General features: G+C 40.0%; 1 pseudogene; it reads left to right on the top strand.

Moving 5' to 3' along the window:
* Window positions 1-1,289: 1,289 nt before the first annotated feature.
* LOC101690479 overlaps window positions 1,290-18,315 on the top strand; it is a 60,309-nt pseudogene continuing 43,283 nt past the window's right edge.

The raw sequence follows: 18,315 nt of genomic DNA, 5'->3' as shown, positions 1-18,315 counted from the left end.
ATCTCTGGTAGAAAACTCATATTTTTCTTCAAAAGCCTCTGCACTTCTATTCCTTAGCAAGATTTGTAACTGATATTTACACTGAGTGGCTTTTGGCAATTTATATCAGTAAGACCCCCAGGGCCCTCCAGAGTAGAAGATATGCTAGACTGACCCTGAGTTAAGCTTTTCCTGATCTCATATCTCGTCATTTAACCCCCATGCTGGTGTCACACCACCTTCCTTGCCTGCTCTCTGAGATTTACTAGCATACAGGTCTGGGACTCCATGAGAGTAATGACACGTGAGATTAGCTTTATGGGTTTTTAAAGAATTAATGAAATACTTTAAACACATGGGAAGGTAAAGTAAAATAATGAATGGCCATGTCCTCACTAACTTATTTATCTTTAATCAGCAGGCTTATTATGTAGATTTTATCCTTGGTAGACAGCCAAAGAAATTAAATCAGGCTTACAGATTTTTTAAAAAATGTGAAACCAGCTGCAGGAACATCTCTTCTAGGATAGAAGGATGGGATTTATTATATCCATCAGCTGCCTGGATTGCCTCCTAGGACAGTTAACCCCAGCCATGCTTCCATATACACTTCGGGGGGCCTGCTCACAGCCCCTTGCCCCCTGCAGGAGGACAGTGCAGGTCCCTGAACATGCCTGCTTTTGTGGAGCCTGCTGCGTTGGTAACGTGTGTTTGCAAAACTCACAATTATTATTTTAAATTGTTCGTGGATTAAGATTTATTTATAATCTGATAATTTTATAGATGATTTATAAAAATCATAAGCGTCTACAGTGGAAGGAGATGGAGGCTAAATAAAGAAGTTAATAATAATCATTTATGATCTTGACACTGTTAAATACATCAACAAGATTAACCTGTCTGCTACTCAACCTGAGCTTAAGGGTTGCATTCTCCCTTTTTCATTACAAAATCATTTTTTAGCCATCCTTTTCTTGAATAAGTTCCAGTGAAAAAATGTGAGTACCCTCTTTTTTTTTGCATTTTTAGTTGAAGAGTAAAGGCAGACTTAAGGAAAAATTAGTATTTTGTGTCATAAATTAATTTTTGATTGTGCTTCTCAAGATTTCATTGAGCTTTATTTATTGAATTCCAGTCATTTTTTTTCCCCAAGTCCCAGTTGAAATAGTTGTAGTAATTGCTGCAGGTTTAGTTTTACCCACAGGAGCTGTAATAAGTAGGTAAATGAATCTGGTCAGCACAGCAATGTCGTTTTGACAGGTTTTCTCTTGGACGAGCTGTGTAAGTCTCTGCAGCGCACATCTCTCTTCACCTGTGTTTCTCCCCCCCAGCCTGCCCAGTTCCAGTGCCCATGTATGCTGGCTCCGTCTCTGGGAGCTCCTGTGGCAGCTCTCCATCCTGTCGCTTTGCCTCTCCACTGGTAAGTTTTAGTTTTATTAACTATAATTTCAGAGTGAGTGCTATTGCTTCTGTCCCTAAGGGAGCCTGGGATACATTGTGGATTCCCTTCTGATGTGCAGTGCTTACTAGAACTTACATTCTGACGTGCCCATTCCATGCTACTGCTGAGCTTTGGTCAGAGAACATTATTGTTGAGTCAGATGGACCTAGATTTGTACTCTGCCCTCTGTAGCTGTCTAAGCTTCAGCAAGAAATGTCACCCCCTGGGTCATTTTCCCCTCAACAGCGAGTATAGTACTCACGACTTTTCATGCTCCGTGGGTTGGAAAGCATGACAGCTGCAGAGTACCCATCAGAGGCAGGGAGGTAGTAACTTTATTTCCTCCAACTATCATCGCATCAGTTTCGATACTTACTGTACGTAGAATTTCCAGTAGTGGTGAGTGACCTCGGAGCCACATTCCTCCCACCTCAGTTCCCTGAATGCCGGTTCCCAGCCCTTCAGGACTTGCTCCACCCCAGCCCCTTCCTCCCCTGGGCTTCCCAGGCCGTTTTCTCTGTGGCTCTCTTCCCTCCAGCCCAAGTGCTACTTCTAGATCCTGAGAATTTCTGCTCTGGTCTCCCAGGGTTTCACTCTGCCCCCTTCTGACCCTTCCCCCACTCCTTGCTGTGGGCTGTGACCTTGAGGCTTTCTCATCAGCTGAAGTTCCAAGGGCTCTTGTGTCAGCTCTGGTGACTGTTTTCCAGATTAGCCTGGCAGACGTGAATTTCTTGAATTCTGCGGGTGGAGGGTGGGGCAGTTATAAGAGGGTAATTAGTGTAGTGGGTTCATCTTAGAGGTTTAAGAACATGGGATTCGGGAGCTTCTGCACCCCTTACTTGCCGCATTAACCAGGACAAATGAATCTCTTTGACCCTGTTTCTCCTAGGGAAAGCGAGTGTAATTGACCTATTTCGTAAATTCTTTTAAGCGTAAATGAGCAAAAGCACTTTACTATAATGTCTGGTACACAATACTCGGTAAGTGGCAACGGCTCTTACTATTGTTTTCAAGGAAAACCTAACAGCCCATGGCTAAAGCAGATGCTGAAGCAGCCAATCGCAAACAGATGAGTCTGAAAACCGGCAAAAAAACCCTTTTTGCCTAACCCTCGAGACTTAAACCAAGTTAGAAAAAGCAGATGGGCTAATAAGACATTATATTCCCCTAAATTTTTTTTTAAAAAGCTAAGAGGGAAAAAAAGTGTTGTGCATTCCTGCTTTAGTCCAGAATATAAGAAGACACTGGAATTGGAGTGACTGGGGAGAAACACGGAGGAAGTGTACTGGCATGGAAAGACAGTTGGCTTTATTTGGGGCCAGGCTCCATCTGGCTTCAGCGCTGGTGGGGCCGCTGGCTCACACTTCACCTGGAGCAGGTCAGCTCCAGCACTGAGCCAGGGCCCCCTCCTCTGTAAGGCAGGCTTCATGAACAGCAGCCTTGGGCACGCTTGATAAACTGTAGCTATTATTATGAAGTCTATATTTGATGCAGTGTGAGACATAATGTGAAAAGGGAAGTTGATGCTTGAGAAAGAACCACAGGGAAGAATCTAATTATGAGAGAGATGTGGGAGAGAGCCAGAAGAGAGGAGCCTGTTTGTAGGATGACCAAGGAATGAGATAGAGGGGGTCCAGTACGAGGTTCATTGACTTGGAGATTGCTTTGACTGGCGAGAGCCAGTTGGGGTTTTCTGTTGGGTGGGGCAGCATTGAAGGGGAGAGCGCTCGGAGCTCGGCTCAGGCTGCTGGCCAAGAGACGGAGTGCTAAGAGAGGTGAGGACATGCGGGGGGAGAGAGGAAGCATATTTAGATGCTAGAAACTTTGGTGGGGAAACCATTTTTAGAAGGCTTTTATTAAAAGCTAATGGTTGGGCATCTGGATGGCTCAGTCCATGAAGCTTCTAACTCTTTTTTTTTTTTTTTTTGTGCTTTAAAATTCTTTTTATTTTGAGGTTGGCTTCTAACTCTTGATCTCAACCCAGGGCTTGGTCTCAGGGTCGGGAGTTCAAGATCCATGTGGGGCTCCACACTGTGCGTGGAGCTGACATTAAAAAAAAAGGTTAAAAAAAAAAAAGGCAGCTTGAAGTGAAAATAAAAAGGGAAAAAGGAAAACTGAGGAGTAAAAGGAAATCCAGAATGTTCCTGTATAATTTCCAGATAGTGAGAAAGGGGATGGTTTAATAGGCCTTGCTTTTAATGAAAACTGCCAAAAATAAGATGATTTTATGCAAGCCTCCCCTTCCTTCCTATGGCTGGAGTAGACTGATGTGGAGAGTTGATACACACAGGCATGCACATACAACATTCTCTTTTTACATTCTCACACAAATACCCAGCTGCTACTTGATTCCAGAGAAATCTTGGAAGGAAAAAATAATCCAAATTAGTCTTTTAGTTACGATATTGGCTATAGGTTAAATGCTGTTTAGATCATGTTTCTTGGTTTCATAACATTTATTAAACACCTAGTCTGTGTAAGGTTCTGGTTGATACTAATGAATGAAATGACCCGGTCCCTTACATTAAAGAGCTTTTAATTTAGTTGTGTGGGGACAAGGTAGGTAAAGCAACCTCTGTTGGAAGCTTATGTGTGTGTCTCATTATTGCCTGTGGGAACATGAATGGGGAGCATGAAATCAGAGCAAGAACTCGGGAAGGCTGCTCAGGGGAGGGCATTGAGCTGAGTTTTGAAGAAAGACCTAGCAAGGTGAATTAGTAAAAGAATGTTATTATAGGCAGAAGAATTCCCATTCATGAAGTTCCAGAAGCACTACGCCCTGAAGAAACCCTGGAGCCCCTCCAGGCCTACTTAAATTTGTTAAAATTAAGTGAAATTTAAAATTTTGTTCCTTAGTCAGGCTAGCCACATTTCAAATGTTCAGTAGCCATCCGTGGCTAGTGGGTCTCCAGCACACTGGGCGCTCAGATGTAGACTGTCCATCATTGCTGGAAGTTCTGTGGACAAGGCTCTGTGAAGCCATCCAGGCTGGAAGATGCAGAGCACTGGTGGCATGGGGGAGGGACAGGTGCAGCTAGAGAGTCAGGGGGCTGATGTCTCTTGACAGGATTTGGCTGTGGGAGCCGTCAGAGTGCTTTTAGGTGGAGGTGTGCTGTGAGCTGCTGCAGGGTGGAAGCCGGGGCTCGAGAGCAGTAGAGAGTAGAGCGGCCACTTGTTAGAGCACAGAGAACCCTGCAGACTGTTGCACCTTCCTTGTTTTGTTTTTCCTTTTTCTGAGAACGAGGGCCTTAGCTACAGGGAAGGTGGGGGCCAGGTAAGAGAAAGGTAGAGTTCACCAAGCTTGGAAATGCTTGAACAGGAGACCGAATGGATGGATCATGGTAAAGTCACTCGAGCAGGGAGTGCGGGGAGCAACCCTTTGGAGCAGAATGGTAGTGAGTTAGTCCAGTGCTCACTGGAGAGATCTAGGCCGCAGAGGTGAGGGGGCACTTGGAGGGTGAGAGTGGTTGCTGCGGTGAGGATAAAAATGTGAGGAGTGCGGGCCGTGATGAGCACTGGGTGTTCCACATAACCAGCGAGTCACTGCACACCGCATCAGATGCTGATTCCGTACAGTGCAGCGGCTAACCGAACAGAATTTTTTAAAAATGTGAGGCATAGAGGGTCCGGAGTGACACCTTGGGGAACTCCACACTCCATCCCTCTCCTTTAAGGGATGGAAGAGAAGCAGGCACCCACAGAACAGACTGAGAAGTGGGAGGAGAAGCCGGTTCACTGAACGAAGGGGTTGAGGGTTGAGTGGTCTGCAGCACGGGTGAAGCAGAGTGTGGGTAACACGACGTGGCAGGGAGAAGCCTGGCCAGCCTGGTGAAGACCGCGTGACTGCACAGGAGAAGGCAGAAAGGGGGTTATGGTGGGTTGAGCGATACGTAGGAGGTGAGGAGCTTGTGTCAGTAAAGATTGATAATTTCAAGAGACATCGTTAAAAAGTAAAGACGTGAGAGAAGACGGTGATTAAAAGGACTGCAGGGATTTGAGGTGTGAGAAAATGGAATGTGTTTACGCACAGAGGGGAAGAAAACCAGAGGAAAGGGAGAGGGTGAGACCGTAAGGGGCAGAGGGAGGGCAGAGGTCTCTGAGGAGGTGGAGGGGACCGGACTTACAGCACGGGGTGGAGAGACCAGCAGGGAGAAGATCCCTTCCACTCAGATGCTGTGGCTGCAGACGGTTTGACAAAGGCATGGAAGAGCTAGAGAAAGGGCCTACCTAAACCACTGGAAAGAAATTGTGGAGTTAGATGCTTGGGATCAGTTTGAGCACTTCTTAGCTGTGTGATCTCAGGCAAATTTCCTAAACTTCTGAGCTGAGCTGTTTGTATCCATGTATGATGTGGGTTTCAGAACATGACTGGGGTTAGGTAAGACATGGAAAGCACCCAGCGGTGTCTAGCCCATCGTAGACGGTTGGTCATGTTAGTCTTTCCATTGTCCCTTCCCTTTATTACTAGACACACAAGGTCTCTTTAAAAAGTGATGAGGGGATTGTATGTCATGTGTGTCACACACACACACACACACACACACACACACGAGAGGAGATCTGATACAGATTTCATTGCACAGTGACATTCGAAGGAGCACTAGCAGTGAATTGGATGTTTAGGACATGGGTTTAAGATTAAAGGGCATCGTGTAGTATTTTTCCTTTTCTTAAATAGAAATGAAGGTTAAACAAGGTCATAGAGAACTTAACATAATAAATTAGGAAGTTCATTGTTTCAGAAAACCATTGTGTAACCAAGACATTTAATTAGAGGTGTCACTTGAGTCCTTGAAGTAGGCAAATGCCACAGGACATACAACTGCTTACATCTGTGTATTTGCTTGTATACCTTTTATATGCTTTCCTTTCCTTCCTGTCCTATCTCCTGCAAACCCATTCCTCCCTCCTAACAAAAGAAGCACAAAAGGAATGTACCCACGGCCTGTAAGGTTTTCCAGATCTTGCTTTCTGTGAGCAAACATAAATCTCTAGGCTTGAACGTAGTTATCCTTATCGATCTATTTACTTTTTTGCATAACGTGGTCTCTTGCTTTCCTGTTTATAATGTTTTCTTCACTGGAGGTTTAAAACTTTTTAAAATGTGTGCAGGATGTTATTAGTCTAAAGTCCCTGGACATAGTGTTTTAGTCATCAAGTGAATAGTTATTGAGTACCTGTTTTGCTAGGCCAAGAGCCGAAACTGGGCATGTTGAGATGATGAAAACACATCCCAGAAATTTCAGGAGAGGGAGACATGTACATGATAAGTGGTATGATATATTTTTAAGTATCATTTTTGGAAAACATTTTAGAAGTCTTTATATGAAGACACTTTAAACTGCTTTCCTAAGGGAAAGATCTTCCAAAGAGATTTCTTTTTTCTGAAATTTTAAGATAGAATTAACTTTATGCCCACTTTTATGAAGACAGTATTCCTTAGTCTAATGGCTATTCTGACGTGCATTTTATTACTAGGCCAGTTTTAATTTTATGTTGTTAATTTTAGTCCCTTCCAGATAGGCAGCATATTCAGGAAGAAAACTTATCCTCCCCACCATTGGGTCCTCCCAACTATCTACAAGTGTCCAAAGATTCTGCCAGCACTAGTAGCAAGAACTCTTCTTGTGACACGGATGACTTTGTTTTGGTTCCACACAACATCTCGTCAGACCACTCATGTGAGAATATTTTCTACTTGTACACATTATATTTCTTAATTTACTAGACTAGCATTTATTTTTAATCTTTATACCATGCTCTCTCATGCAGGGCACCTTTTCAAAGGGGCACTTTATTTAGTTGTGTGAATTCCCAGAACTATATACCTACCATTCTAAAATCTGCTCAGTCATCTTCCATGAAGCAGTAACTTTGGATTCTGAAGGCAGATGAGAAGATTGCAGGAAATGATCTCAAATTCTGTTTGTATCCACACAGAAAGAAATAAGAAAGTCAGCAGAATTAAAGGAAGACCTCTGTTGCAAAAACCACCTTAAGAGTCAAGGGAATTTAAAACCAGGCTGGATGCCCTTCAGAAGAGACTGGCATGAGGTCAGGAATGAGTTTCACAAATATATGGGGAGAATTTTTGTAAAAGAAGCAGAATCCAAGTTGACTAAATACGGTCAGGGCTATGAGGAGCAGCAAAGGGCACCAGAAAACCTACAAAAAAGAAGTTAGACAAAACCGTCAAGAAAGAAGGAACTGTGGTTTCGTGGTGAAGGAACGGGATCAGAAAACCTAGAAATTGGGTTCCTTCAGTAATTGGAATAGTATCAAGTTGACCATGTGCAGGTTGGAGAAGTTTGTGTCCAGCGGTCTGTGTAGTTGTCAGATACTGATGGTGCAGCTGCTACTGTTAGGCATCATGCCAGGTGTGAAGGCCGTCATCCCCAGAGCATGTGCTTTGGGGATGTATCCACTGGGGATGGGTTGAGCAGGAACAAGGCTGCAGGAGAAGGTGGGGCGGTTCACCATCGGTGCTCCGACAGCTGGGAGTTCCCTATAAAAATCCAACATACAGTGGTTTTCTTCTATTTTAAAAAAAGAATTAAGACTTTAAAAATTATGCAGTATTTCAAGCAGGAAATAATACAGCAGATACTCAAATCCACCCCCATTCTAATTTTATTTATGTCAGTGTTTAGCCATGTTGTTTTAGATGTCTTTTCTTAAGGATAAAAAATGCTGTATAGGTACAGCCAAAGTCCTTTTCCTTGTTCCACTCTTGCTAGAGGTTAATTCTTACTGTAGATTTTTTTTTTATACTTCCACATATCCTATATCTATACATAACGTACGATGTTCTTGTGTTTTTACAGTTTTAAGTAAATGGTATAAGGAACGAATCTATAGCTTGGTTTTTTATTCATGTTTTTGTTACATTCCTAGATACATATCTAGATATGCATGCAGTTTATTTTAATATCTGAAATTTACAGTGTAACTGTATTTTATAATACAACTCAACCACACATTTTTTCCATTTTTTGCTGAGGGTGACCTGGATAATTTCTATCTTTTCACTGTTCAAAGTGTATTGTAACAGATGTCCTTGTATCAGAGTTTCTTCCACATGGATGCTCTAGAAATTTTCAACTTCAGATATAAAATATTGGTACATACAAGTTGTAGGCAATCAGTAGTTTGTGCCATGCTGCCCTAATGGAGTAATGGTGATTTCTAAAGTTTTTTTTTTTTTCATCTTTAACTTTACCTGGAATTCACTTTTGTAGATGGAATAAGGTAGGGATCTTAATATTGAATATTCTGTCCTTTCTCTGTTGATAGACAATTCCAGATTTGTCCTGTTAGGTTTTTATAAAGAATTGGGTTTGTTTTAAGGTCTTCTATTCTGTTGGTCTATTTGTCTGTATTATAATAATTTTTAAATGTGTGTGTGTGTGCGGTGTGTGTGTGTGAGAGAGAGAGATAGTGAGGGAAGGGGTGATGGTAGAGAGCATTTTTGTATTCTTTGGAATCACCCTGGCTACTCTTAACTGCTTTTACCCCCATGTAGTCTAACATCAGCTTGACAAATCCTACAAAAAACATTAGGGGATTTTGATGTGAATTTGATTGATTGATTTTATAAGTCCTATACAGGAACAGTTAATGATCTTTACAATATTTAATTGCCAAATCAAGAATATGTGTTTCTCACAAAATCATAAGGGTTCATAGGGGAAGAGAAGGAAAAATGAAATAAAAACAGAGAGGGAGGCAAACCATAAGAGACTCTTAACTCTAGGCAACAAACTGAGGGCTCCTGGAGGGGAGATGGATGGGTGGATGGGGTAATTGGGTGACGGGCATTAAGGAAGGGACTTGATAGAATGAGCACTGGGTCTTTTATCCATCTGATAAACCACTAAATTCTACCCCTTAAACTAGTAAGACACTATGCATTAACTAATTTGAATTTAAATAATAAAAAAGAGTATGTCTTTCTCTACTTATCTAGGTTTCCTTAATGTGTTTTGATAGATATTTATATTTTCCTACATAAAAGACATTCATATCTTTTGTCTTATTCTAGTTACCATTGTTTTTTTCTTTCCCTTGTGTAAATACTATATTTGATCATTTTTTTTTTCAAAACCATTCCTGCCGAGGTCTCTGTGCTTCCAAATCTCACGTCATTTCTCAGTCTTCAGCTTTTTGATGTATTTACAGCATTTGTTATCATTGGCCAAACCCTTTTTAAAATTTTATGTTTTTTATTTTTTAAAAAAAGATTTCATTTGTTTATTTGTAAGAGAGAAAGAGAGTGAGAACATAAGCAGTGGAGGAGAGGCAGGCAGAGGGAGAAGTGGCTCCTTGCCAAGCAAAGAGCCCAGTAAAGAACTGGATACCGGACCCTGGGATCACAACCTGAGCCAAAGGCTGGTGTCCCCACAGTCTTCTCTTTATTAAAAAATTTTTATTGCAAAATACATCATGCATATATTTTTAAAACATTTTATTTATTTAGAAAGAGTAAGAGCAAGTGGAGGGAGAGAGAGAGAATCCCAAGTAGACTCCATGCTGAGCCCAATGTGGGGCTCGATCTCATGACCGAAATCATGATCCAAGCTGAAATCAAGAGTTGGACACTCAACCGACCAAGCCACCCAGGTGCCCCAAAGATTTTTTTTTTTTTTAGAGCAGTTTTAGGTTTACAACAACACTGAGAGGCAGGTACAAGTTTCCACATATCCCTTGCCTCCCCATTCTCAGCATCACTCACCAGAACAGTACATGTGTTGCTGAGGATAAACCTACATTGACACATCACAGTCACCCAAAGTCCATAGTCTACTTGGAATTCATTCCTGGTGTTGAACATTCTGTGGGTTGGGAGGAAGGTATAATGACATTTCTCCATCATTATAATATACAAAGCATTTTTACTGACCTAAAAATCCTCTGTCCCTTGGAAACCACCAGTATTTTTATTGTCTCTATATTTCTGTACCACAGTTTGTCCATTTACCTATTGAAGGACACATTGATTGCTTCCAAGTTTTGACAATTAAGAATAAAGCTACTATAAACATCCATGTGCAGGTTTTTGTGAGGACATATAGTGTGCAGCTCCTTTGGATAAATACCAAGGAGCATGACTGCTGGCTGGTATGGTAAGAGCATGTTTAGTTTTGTAAGAAAACACCAAACTCTTCCAAGTGGCTCTACCATTTTGCATTCCCACCAACAATGAGTGGAGTTCCTGTTGCTCCACATTCTCACCAGAATTTGGTGATGTCAGTGCTCTGGGGTGGGCTGTTCTGGTAGATGTGCAGTGGAGTCTCATTTTAATTTGCATTTCTCTGATGACATCTGATATTCAGCATTTTTCATGTGCTTATTCACCATCGTATATCTTCTTTGGTGAGGTGTCTGTTGAGATCTTTGGCCCATTTTTCAATTGGATTGTTTGTTACCTTGTTGAGCTTTAAGAGTTCTCTGTATATTTGGGATAACAGTCCTTTATCAGATGTGTCTTTTGCAAATATCTTTGTTCAGTCTGTAGCTTATATTCCATTTTATTGATATGGTCTTTCACAGAGCAGTTGTTTTTAATTTCAATAAGTTCATCACTAATGATTAATTCAAACATTAAATAAATTTCTTTCACGGATTGCGTGTTTGGTGTTGGTATCACAATACCCAGGGTCCTCTAGGTTATGTTGTCTTCTACAATATTTGCGATTTTTTTCTTTTATATTTAGGTCTGTGGCCCATTTTGAGTTAACTTTTTTTTTAAGATATTATTCATTTATTTGAGCGAGAAAGGGAACACAAGTAGGGGGAGTAGGAGAGGGAGAAGCAGGCTTCCCGTGGAGCAGGGAGCCCAATGCGGGTCTTAGTCCCAGGACCCTGGAATCATGACCTGAGCCAAAAGCAGATGCTTAATGACTAAGCCACCCAGGTGCCCCTTGAGTTAATTTTTTTGAAAGGTCTGTATCTAGATGCATTTTGTTGTTATTGTTGTTCTATGGATGTCTACTTATAGCATTATTTTTTAAAGACTATCTTTGCTCCATTGTATTGTCTTTGCTCCTCTGTCAAAGATCAGTTGACTATATTTTTGAAGGTCTCTTTCTGATCTCCCTATTCTGTTCCATTGATCTATTTGTTCTTTTGCCAGTATAACACTGTCTTGATTACTGTAGTTTTATACTTAAGTCTTGAAATTGGGTAGTGTCAGTCCCTTGTCCTTCTCCTTCAGTGTTCTATTGGCTGTTGTGAGTCCTTTGCCTCTCCATTTAACCTTTAGAATTAGTTTGTCGATATCCATAAAATAACTTGCTGGGATTGTCATTGGGATTGTAGTGAATCTATAGATCGAGTTGGGAAGAACTGACATGTTGACAATATTTAGTCTTCCTATCCAAAAACGTAGAGTATCTCTCCATCTATATATTCTTTGATTTCATTCATCAGAGTTTTGTAGTTTTCCTCATACAGGTCTTGTATGACTTTTGTTAGACTTATACCTAAATATTTCATTTTGGCGGGTTGTAATATAAATGGTGTTTTTTTATTTCAAATTTTAGTTGTTTATTATTGAGATATAGGAAAGCAATTTAATTTTTCAGTATTAACCTTGTATTCTGCAACCTTGCTTTAGTCAGTTATTATTTCCAGGAGGTTTTTCTGACCAATTCTTTTGGATTTTTTTTACATAGGTAATCATGTTATCTTCGAACAATAGTTTCATGTTTACCTTTCCAAGCTGCGTACCTTTCATTTCCTTTTAACTTACTGTATTAGCAAGGAGTTCAAGAGCTATGTTGAAAAGAAGTGGTGAGTGAAATAGGACTTCCTTCAGATTATGAAACTGTAATAACCACAGCCAATAGAAAAATCAATGGAAGAAAAAAAAAGAGAGAAGACATCCTTATATTTTTACCCAATCTTGATGGAAAAGCTTGGAGTTTCTCACCCTTTAGTATGGTGTTAGCGGTAGCTTTTTGTAGATATTCTTTATCAAGTTGAGACAGTTCCCCTCCATTCCTAGTTTACTGTGAGATTTTATCATGAATGGTGGTTGGATTTGTCAAATGCTTTTTCTGTGATGTTCTCTCTATTAATGGGATAGATCACATTAATTTTAGAATGTCAAACCAGCCTTGCATACCTGGGATAAATCCCATTTGGTCATGGCATATAATTCTTTTTATACATTGCTGAATTCAGTTTGCTAGTATTTTGTTGGAGATTTTTGCATCTGTGTTCATGAGAAATACTGGTCTGCAGTCTTCTTGTAATGTCTTTTTCAGGTATTGGTATGAGAGTAACTATGGCCTCATGGAATGAATTAGGAAATATTCTCTCTGCTTCTATCCTCAGAAAGAGATTCAAAATAGATACTTGGTATAATTTCTTCCTTTAATGTTTGATAGAATTCACCAGAGAACTCATCTGGGCCTCATGCTTTCTGTTTTAGAAGGCTATTAATTACTGATTCAATGTCTTTAATAGATAAAGACCTATATTCAAATTGCCTATTTCTTCCTGAGTAAATTTTAGCAGATGTGTCTTTCACATAATTGGTCTACTTCATCTACGGTGTCAAATTTGTAGGCATAGAGTTGTTCATAGTATTTCTTTATTATCCTTTTCAGTAAGATCCCTACTGGTGTCTCTTCTTTCATTTGTAGTATTAGTAATTTGTATCCCCCTTTCTGGTTTTTTTTTTCCCCCCGTCTTTTGTTAACCTGGCTAGAAGCTTATTGATTGTTGTGTTTTCAAATTCATTTAGTTCAAAATCTTTAAAAATTTCTCTTGAGATTTCTTCTTCAGCCAATTTGTTATTCAGAAGTATGTTTTCAGTCCCCCTGTATTTTGGGATTTTTCAGTTACCTTTCTGTTACTGATTTCTGGTTTAATTCCGTTATAGTCTGCAAGCAGAAACTGATTTCTATTCCTTTAAAAAAATTTTTTTGGTTGTTTCGTTTTGCTTGTTTTTTTTTAAAAGATCTTATGTATTTATTTGAGAAGGAGCACAAGCAGGGAAAGGGAGAGAGGGAGAAGCAGACTCCTCTCTGAGCAGTGAGCCTGATGCACGGTTCTGAGTTGAAGGCAGATGTTGAACTGAGCGAGCCACCCAAGCACACCTCTTTTAAGTTTGTTAAGATGTGTTTTATAGCCCAGAATGTAGTCTATCTTGGCAAATGTTCCATGTGAGTTTGAGGAAAATGTGTATCCTACTGTTGTTGGATGAAGCTGTCTGTAGATGTCAATTATATCTTGGTGATTGATGGTGTTATTGAGTTCAACTGTGTCCTTACTGGTTTTCTGCCTGCTGGATCTGTCCATTTTTGAGGGATAGGTGTTGAAGTCTCCAGCCACGTTAGTGGTTTCACCTGTTTCTACTTGTAAGTTTTACCTTGTATAGTTTGACGCCTTGTTAGGGGCATGCATAATGTTAAGGAAGAATTGCTATGTCTTCTTGGAGAATTTATATTTATGTAAATATAAATATATCATTACATAAGGCCCTTCTTTATCCCTAACTTTTCTTACACTGATGTCTGCTGTGTCTGAAATTAATATATTCCAGCCTTCTTTTGATTAATGTAAGCATGTTAGTGTTAGCAGGGTCTATTTTTCTCCATCTGTTTACTTTTAATCTGTGTCTTTATATTCAAAGTAATTTTCTAATACACAACATGTATTTGGGTTGTGTGTTTTAATCTGCTCTGAAATCTGCCTTTTAATAGGTGCATTTAGACCGGTGACATTAGAAGTGTTATTGGTAAACCTGGATTAATATCTAGCATTTGTTACTGTTTTCTCTTCATTGTCCTTGTTCTTTGTTCCCGTTTTTGTCTTCTGTGTTTTTTCTGCCTTTCGTGGTTTTAACTGACCATTTATTATGATTCTATTTTCTTTCTTTCTTAGCATATCAATTGTACCTTTTTTTTCTTTCTTTATTGGTTGCCCTAGAGTTTGCAATATATATTTATAATTATTCCAGATCCACTTTATTATTTTCTAATGTTTATTATTTTTTAAAGCTTTATTTATTTATTTTAGAGAGGGGACATGTGCAAGCAGTGGGGAGGGGCAGAGGGGGAGTGAGAGAATCTCAAGCAGACCCCGGCCAACCGTGGAGTGCAACAAGGGGCTCAGTCTCACACCCCTGAGATCGTGACCTGAGCCAAAATCAGCAGTCAGACACTAACCAACTAACCCACCCAAGCGCCCCAGTCCAGGTCCACTTTAAAGATTTTATTTATTTATTTATTTGACAGCAAGAGAGAGAACACAGGCAAAGGGAATGGCAGGCAGAGGGAGAAGGAGAAGGAGAAGCAGGCTCTCTGCTGAGCAAGAAGCCCAATGCAGGGCTCAATCCCAGGACTCTGGGTTCATGACCTGAGCCCAAGGCAGATGCTTAACTGACTGAGCCACCCACATGCCCTCCAGGTCCACTTTCAAATAAAACTGTACTACTTCATGGTAGTGTTAAGTACCTTATAGTAACAAAATCCTAATTCCTTCCTGCCATCCCTTGTATCATTGCTGCCATCCATTCTAGTTGAAGAATCCATAAGCCTATCCCTGTATACCTAAGACACACACATTATGCATACATAACGGAATATACTATTGCTATTATTTTGGCAACAAATCCCCTCAATTTTTATTGTCCGAGAAAGTCTATTTTTCCTTCACTTTTGACAGATAATTTTGCAGGGTTTGGAATTCTAAGTTGGTGGTTTACTTCTCTTAACACTTTAAATACTTCATTTCATTCTTGCTTGTGCAATTACTGAGAAGTTAACGCAGTTCTTTGTTTCTCTGAAAGTATAGTGTTCTTTTTTTTTACTTCTTCCAGAATTTTCTAATTTTTTAGTTTTTCTGTTAACTTGAAAATGATCTGCCTAGGTGTAGTTGTTCTGGGCATTTATCCTGCCTGGAGTTCTCTGAGCTTTGTGAATCTGTGGTTTGGTGCCTGCGTTCATTTGGGGGGAAATTCTCAGTCGTTGTTTCCAGTATTTCCCTCTGATCCTTTTGTCCTTTCTTCTCTTTCTAGTAATCCCATTACACATGTTACACCTTTTGTAGTTGTCCCATGGACCTTGGATATTCTGTTGTTTTTTAAAGGGAATCTTTGTTGGGGCACCTGGGTGGCTCAGTGGGTTAAGCATCCGGCTCAGGTCCTGATCCCAAGGACCTGGGACCGAGCTCCTCATCAGACTGCCTGCTCATTGGGAACCCTGCTTCTCCCACTCCTTTCCATGCCCCCTGTTTGTGCTCTCTCTGTCAAATAAATGGATAAAATCATAAAAAAAAAAAAAGCTTTGTTTTCCAGTTTTTGAGGATTTTGTCAATAATGTTCTCTAATTCAAAGCATCTTTCCTCAGCTGTGTCTGGTCTACTAATAAGACTACCAAAGGCATTCTTCATGTCCTTTACAGTGTTTTTTAATCTCTAGCATTTCTTTTTGGTTCCTTGTTAGGATTTCCTTCTCTCTCTCTCTTTCATCAATCTTTATATCTATCTCTTTATCTTTACTCTTTCTCTCTTTATCTTTATCTCTTTATATCTATCTCATCTGTTCTTGCTTGTGACCTACCTCATCCAATAGGGCTCTTAGAGTATTAATCATAGTTGTTTTAAATTTCCAGTCTGATAATTCTAACATGCCTTCCATATCTGGTTCTGAGGCTCACCATCTCTTCAATCTGTGTTTTTTGCTTTTTGGTATGCCTTGTGACTTTTTCTTGATCGTCATACAGGATGTCCTGGGTAAAAAGAACTGCTGTAAGTAGGTTTTATAGAAATGTGATGGGGAGCTGTGGGGGCAGGAGGAAGTGTTCTGTGATTGGGTCTCGGTACTTTAGTGAGCCTAGGTTTCTGGTCTGTGTGCTTTACACATGTTTCCAGTTTCTTTCTCCTGCCTGAAGATGGGACAGGATGGCTCTAGGGCATTAGGGTTGGGTACTTCCCTGCCCCCAGCTCAGTCTGGGGCTTAACTCGAGCAGGTAAAGCTCTGATTGTTTCCCCTGAAGGCAGGCCCTTCGAATAACAGAATGCTCACACCTATTTAAAACTGGTCCCTTTTCTCTTCCCCCTCCCCCTCCAAGAGGCAGGAGTGGATTTTTTTCTCTGTTTACTAAGTGAGTATATGAGTTCCCCCGGGATAAATCTGACAATATTATAGGCCTCCCTGTGACTAGATCCTTCTGGAATTTTTTAACTCTGAGAATTGTCCACAGTGATCCTCTTGCAAATTGTCAATCTCAGTTCATGTTTTTCTGTCCTGGCTGTGGTTTCCTCAAGCCTTTTGCTGGTGAGTCTCTTCTCAGGTAAACCACACCTCCGGGTGTTTGCCTGTCTGCCTCTCTAATCCGGCAGCATCAGTTTGCCTCTGTCCTTCTCTCTCATTTGGATCCAAGAACTGTTGATTTTTCAGTCTGTTCAGCTTCTGACATGTGAAACTGGGACCCAGAAGTCCCCATGTAAGATCTTTAAAACATCTGTACAATTTAAAAGTAGTAATAAGACAGGGCACCTGGGTGGCTCAGTGGGTTAAAGCCTCTGCCTTCTGCTCAAGTCTTGATCTCAGGGTCCTGGGATCGAGCCCCACATCTTGCTCTCTGCTCAGCAGGGAGCCTGCTTCCCCCTCTCCCTGCCTCTCTGCCTGCTTGTGATCTCTGTCTGTCAAGTAAATAAATAAAATCTTAAAAATATAAAAGGTAATAAAAGTAATAATAAGACAAGTACTAGAGTGCACTCTGATTTTCTTCTTTTGTCTGATTTTACTTTTGTTTTGTCTTATTGCTCTAATTTTAGGGAAATTTCCTTGATGTTTTCTTTTCTTGAGTTTATCATTTATGTTCTCATATTTTTAAGTTTTAGAAGCTTCCCTTTCCTTTGAGCGTTGTTCTGATTTCAGTACAGTATTTTATCTCTGATGACATTAATTTTTAACATTTCCATGAAAAATACTTCTTTTTTATCTCTCCCAGGTTGTTTTGGAGTCTAGGTTTCAGATTAGATTCCTTCCTTGGATGTTTGGTAATTGTCATATACTCATAATTAAGAATGGAAAATTAGAATGTTGTTTGAAAGCTTCGAATGTGGTGGGTCTTAAGGACAATGAGTTTATGCTGATGATGTATTATGTATTCTGCTTCTTTTTCGGAGGAAGTCTCCTGGAGAAGACTCCCTCATACCATGTGGGGGAAATTTCTATTGGCTCTTGGGTCTTCTAGGTCAAATAATGCTTCAGTCAACTTTGTAACTTCTAAATTTTTGTGGCTATTGACTTTTCTATTCTTTTTGCCCTTGTGAACTTAGGTTCTCTTTTTTTTTCTTCTATAAAATGATATCATATCAAAATAACAATATAATTAACTAAAACCATTTAAAATCATTTTATGGGGGCACCTGGCTTACTCATTTGGTAGAGCATGTTAGTCTTAATCTCATGGTCAAGAGTTCAAACCCCATGTTGGGTGTGGAGCCCACTTTAAAAAAAAAAGTCTTTTTGTGGGTCTTTTTGTCCTTAGGGTAATCCTGTTAGGAATGTCCAATCAAATTGCTAAACTTAAAGTCACTTGAAAAAATTCCCTTCTAGTGATAACACTGACAAATTGCTACATGGTTATGTATGACAGAAGATGATAAATGTCTTGCTCCATTTTCACTTTTGATTTCTAGGGATCCTTTTTTCCTTTTGATTTTATTTTGTTTCATAATTATGTATGGCCCCCAACTCAAAGCTAGAAAATGAAGTACACTTAGTGAAATATAGCTCCTACCCTTGCCCCATCTACCTTGTTCCCTCCATTACCATATCAGGAGCTATTCTCTATAAAATAGGTCCCTTCCTCCCTCACTTCTCTTTATTCTCTTACCCTGATTTATTTTCCTCTATATACATTTTTATATATTTA

The sequence above is a fragment of the Mustela putorius genome, unplaced genomic scaffold (assembly GCF_011764305.1).
Source record: "Mustela putorius furo isolate JIRA1106 unplaced genomic scaffold, ASM1176430v1.1 tig00000731_pilon_pilon_pilon, whole genome shotgun sequence".
NCBI lineage: Eukaryota > Metazoa > Chordata > Mammalia > Carnivora > Mustelidae > Mustela > Mustela putorius.
Note: the sequence above shows the minus strand (reverse complement) of the source record. Positions and strands in the feature narration are given on the sequence as shown.